The sequence below is a fragment of the Mus pahari genome, chromosome 1 (genome assembly GCF_900095145.1).
Source record: "Mus pahari chromosome 1, PAHARI_EIJ_v1.1, whole genome shotgun sequence".
In the NCBI taxonomy this organism is placed as follows: Eukaryota; Metazoa; Chordata; class Mammalia; order Rodentia; family Muridae; genus Mus; species Mus pahari.
Window position 1 is genome coordinate 144616736 of NC_034590.1, and position 5315 is coordinate 144622050.

General features: G+C 44.0%; 1 long non-coding RNA gene across 1 annotated transcript; it reads left to right on the plus strand.

Moving 5' to 3' along the window:
* The first annotated feature begins 2127 nt into the window (after positions 1 to 2127).
* LOC115064651 lies at positions 2128 to 3653 on the plus strand. Its single transcript, XR_003844488.1, has 3 exons — positions 2128 to 2209; positions 2310 to 2446; positions 3306 to 3653. It is a non-coding gene; the product is annotated as an uncharacterized LOC115064651 (long non-coding RNA).
* Positions 3654 to 5315: the final 1662 nt, after the last annotated feature.

The following is a 5315-nucleotide window of genomic DNA, read 5'->3' on the forward strand; positions in this document are numbered from 1 at the left end:
TCTGGGACTTTAAACTAATTCTTCTTATCCCCTGTAAGTTATTTATTTATTTATTTTCCTTTGGAGAAGGTAATGCAGATATTAGAGTAACGGTGACACCAGGCCTCTTTCTTCCAGTTCAAGAAGTGCTGGCAATCAACCCTTGGTAAGGGGCTGCTCATTTCCTTCTGTCTGTCTTGTCAATATGAACTTGAGTGAGTAATGAATCATTTATATGCTAACATTGTTAACTTTACTAACTAATATCTGAAGCAAATATCTCTTCTTATGTGATCCAGACTATAGGTTAGACTTGATGGAACACATCTATAATCCCAGCACATGATAATCCTAGCCGAGGCAGGAATATTATGAATTGCAGACCCAACTATGCTACTTAAGGAGTTCAAAGCCAGCCCAGGCTATAATGGGCTCTGTCTCAAACAAACTTCATGTTATTCTATGTCTAGATATTTCAGTGAACTTTACACAACAGACCAGATGTAAGGGTTTACTTATAATCTCACAAACTATTTAAATCAGAAGGAATAACAATATGTTATACTCAACACAAATACATTTTAAACCTTCATTTGTCTAAGTACTGTAGGTAAACAATGTAAAGAAACCTCTGTCACAGATTATAGATTTTCTCAAGTGGGAACACAATGCTTAACAATTGACCTATATATGAACACATAAAACAAGCCACTGTTTGAAAGAGACATTGTGTAGTTGTATAAGCACCAACAGGGTTTTTACTTTTTTTTTTTAAAGGGGAGGTTTAAATCTCATCTCTAAAGGAGTCCTCTAATCTGTGTAAGTTTCTGCTGCAAAATAATGAGGAGGACAGCTGACCGTCCAGGTTCTCGTAAGAACTGAATCACATGGTATGTGGACAACTGCCTGGATTAGTGTCAGAAACAGAACAAATACTTAGACACGATATGCATGATGAGAAAACACAAACACACCAATTTGGCAAATGATAAATTCACATGTGCAAGTTTCTTACCGGGACATCTAGTGTCGACCCAATTAAAGGAAATCTCATTTTCCTTGAAGCTCTGCTTGCTAGCTGAACTTTTCAGCCCCGCACAAGTCCCTCTCCTAATCCGTCTGTATCTTCATTGTTTTAGACAAAGGATGATTAGCTGCAGGCTGGGCTCTCGGAGTGTTGAGGTATGGATTAAGAATGCTCCTGTTCAGTGATGTTGAAGGACCAATTGAATATTTTTGGTGAGTATATTTTGCATTTTCCCCAAAGTTAAAACCTTGGACCTGAATGTCATCTTGTCTGTCTGCTCAGCATTAATTCGGCAATACTGGGACCAACACGTTGAGGTTTTAAATCATAAGAAAAATCTGCTTTAATTTAATATCTTTGTCCTTCTATGAACTGTGGGGGAAAGGGAAGTTGTCAAGCCTGTGTTCAAATCAAAGAATTTGCCAAAAAACCCTTTAAAGTAATAATCTTTAGGCAAGACCAGTAGCACTTTCTTGTTTCATTTCTCTCTCTCTCTCTCTCTCTCTCTCTCTCTCTCTCTCTCTCTCTCTCTCTCTCTCTCTCTCTCTCTCTCTCTCTGTGTGTGTGTGTGTGTGTGTGTGTGTGTATGTGGTCTTCCCTGTGTTTCCTGCTCCCACCTGAACTGCACAGTAATTAAATATCACATCATCTCTCCAGTTGTGCATCACGGCTACATGCATGTCACCTGGCCACTCTGCTTTCTCAATCAGGTGTTGGGGGTGGGGTGGGGAATCAAGGTTAGTGTGAACAGCTGGCATCTGCCTTTGGCCAGGCCAGCTGAACTTCAGCCTGAAACTTGGCCCAAGCCCAGACTGATAAAGCCTTAGCTTAGCTCTAGATTTCTACAGAATTAGTGCGCAGAACATAAAGACCGGCTCCATCTGCTGTGCATGGCTCTCAGGGCCTTTGGGGGCTTAACTTGCTTTGGGGGAGAAGACAGTAGAGCGGAGTGGGGTGGACCCTGGGGCACCTTTGCTTCTGGCCTGCTTCAACCTATCCATCAAAACGCTGACCTATATTCCAGTGACACACATCGGATCCAAGCAGGACAAACTACCCGGGGTGCCCCCCCCCCCCATCTGTGCACACAGTTCTTTCTCCTCAGGCTCCAGATGTGAGATGTGAGGGGGCAGAAGGAGGGTTGTTAAGAGGCAAGTCCAGTGCAGCAAGGAACAGCACTGCATTCTCTCCAGGAAAGCAGCAGTAAGCAGTGGGGTGAAAGAAAGACAGGTTTTTCCGATCTCCAGCTCCCCTCCCCCCAACCAAGCCATTGTTTTTAAAATGCTTTCCTGTGTTTCTGTAGAGTGGGCAGATGGCAAGATCCTGGAAGTGTAAAACAGCTACAAGAAACAAGATGATTCAGACAGAGGGAGTATGTGTAAATACTGGCTGGTCATCTCATTATTAATCAAGATACTACCACCCACCCCCTACTGCCTTGTAAGTGTGTGTGGGTGCATTCTCTCTCTCTCTCTCTCTCTCTCTCTCTCTCTCTCTCTCTCTCTCACTTGCTTGCATCTGTGCACACATGCATCTTCCTCTATTGCTGTCTGTCTTATACCCCTGAAGTAGAATCTCTCACTGAACCGGTGCCGATTTTGTTTTGTGCCTAGACTGTTGACTAACAAGCCACTGTGATTCCCTCTCTTGTCTCTGTCTCTCCCGCTTCAGTGCTGGAGTTACAGGCCCACTTGGCCACATTCAGCTTTTTAATGTGTGTGCTAGAGATCTGAACTCAGATCCTCACACTCAGGAAATAAGTGCTCCTACCCACCAAGCCTTCTCCTGAGCCTATCTTTAATTTTTCATGCCCTGTTTCATTTTTTTAGAAGGGTGCTGTGTACAGTCAGAGCTCTGTTTGGGGCTTTGGATAGGAAAAAAAAAAATGCCACCATTTTTACATTTCACTTATTTTGTAACCTGGCTCATTTGGAAGATGTGGGGATGAGATAACTCATTGTCAGTAGAGGAAGAAAGAGAAAATGGAACTCTTATGGAGGAAGCCAGAGCTGAGAGCCAGGGCCACAACCAAAAGCCAGGGATGGTGCCCTCTAAAGCACAGGAACCGTGCCTAAGAGAGAGATTTTCAAGTGGGCCTGTGGTTTACCACAGTGTCCTCGTGATCAGCACAGTGGTCAGATGTCAGGCGTAACTGAAAGTAAGTTCGTTTTCCCACAGTGAAGAGAGAGAGAGAGAGAGAGAGAGAGAGAGAGAGAGAGAGAGAGAGAGAGAGAGAGAGAGAAACAGAAAAAAAGAAGAAAAATTTTGCTCATATGAAACAAATACTTTTCCATTTTAGAGCTGGGCTGTCGCAGGCTTGAAAAAACGTACCATCACCTATGTGATGTTTCTGAAGAAACCCGGAGAAGCAGCAACAGTTGGTGCCTTTGATTAGCAGAACATTTCAATCCCCACCCCATCTTTTCTCCAAAGAGTCGTTGACAATGTGAGTGCTCAGCCCCACTGTTTGCTCGGTTTAATAGATCTGGGGGCAAGGGTTATGCCTTCCTGTTACCCTGGGGCTGGCAGGGAGAACTGGAGGCCAGTGATCTCAGTCTGAGCTTCAGGATCATGGCTAGCTACCCACAGCTGTCCCCAGATGTTCCCAATTCAACCCGCAGTGCAGATTACATAATCATCTCTTCGCAACGCCTGAGCACAGGGGGAACTCTGGGCTCCAAAGAGTTAAATTGCCATCTGCAATGGAATAAATGGTTTAACCACAAATCTATCCTGTGCTCGCCTACTTCTGTGTTACCCTCGGTGCATGCATTTCCCCCTTTCAGATATTATTATCTTTTATGATATCATATCTTAAAATGGCTCCTCTGTCATTTAGGAGCAAGGTCTCCTTGGTTCACCACCAGAAATGGAGCTGAGTGCTTTCCGTATTCACATATGCCACATAAGCTCTGGGAATACCGGGCGACAGTGTACCACTCACTGCCTGGAAGACAGGAAGCTGCATATTCTAGGCAGCCCTGCACCCCACCTTGGATGCCTTTTCTTTCTGTCCTGATCCTTAGCAAAATCAAGCATCCGAACTTGATCTTTCCATCTCCCTGAGCTGGGACTACCTTGAGCATCCAGTGTGAAATTTCCTGCTGACATTGTTTTGGCTGGATTGCTAGCTACATGTGGGAGAATTTAGCTCAAACAGCACAAAGCTAATAGCATGCCTCTGTGCAGTCAAAGGGAGATCAGTAGAAAAAAGGTGACGTCATGGATATTTCAGGGACTTCAGGTCTGCTGTGCAAAGCGGCTTCTTCACTACAGATAAGTCAGAACTTGGATTTGAGACAAAAAAACAACTCTCCCTTCTCATAAATAGCTGCTCCGGGACTCAAAAATATTCTAAATGCAATAGTTCAGATATGGTCCCTTTTCCTTGGAGATCCATCTGATTTCTCAAGTCACAAACTTCATAATAGCATGTCATGAACCTCTCAGCTCATTATTTTTCTTCAAAGCTCTCCAGCTCGCCAGAGAGCAGCCTGTGAAGTGTCACCCAGTGAAGTGCTGCACCATAAATAAGCATGCGCAAGACATGCTAAAATCCACCCTTCACCGTTCCTGGCTTTTCCTCCAGGAAAAAGTGCTACCACTCCGACAGTAGTGCAGGATTTGCTGCATTACCTCTGAATCTAGTCTCTGTTCTTTGAACTTTGAATGTGTCCAGTGTATAATGTGGAGAATGTAATGGGTTTGTCTTGTTTATACAAATCATATTTTTGTCTTCATGCTCCTTCGCCTTTCTTCCCACTGTCTCTCCCTCTGAGAGAGCGTTGTGGAGACAAGGAGGGTAGGTATATAGATCCTTTCAAATAGCATGCACAGCTTTACCCATTCAGGACTACAGGAAATCAATGCATTAGATTATTTACCATGTCTCTAATACCAGTGTTTCCTCTGATGTCTTTAAGTTGTAAGCCGACAACCATTTTACGTGTTTCACCAGCCACGAAGCCTAGCCCAGGGAGTACAGGTCACTGTTGTGATCAATAAATGTCATACAAGATGCCACGGCATGAGTTTGGACTAATTTTTTCCACTGTATGGTAATGAGGCACAAATGGTAAGCAGTTGACTCAAGTTGATGTCCTTATTGTTTCGTTACAAACCATGGTAACACGAGGACAGTTTGGGAGCCACCGAGATGGTTCATCGGACGGTAAAAGGGCTTGTCTCTGAGTCTGACAGTCTGAATTCCTGGAAATTACATGGTGGGAGGAGGGAGTTGACTCCTTCAAGGTGTCTTGTGACTTCCACATGAAAGCTATTGCACACACACACACACACACACACACAC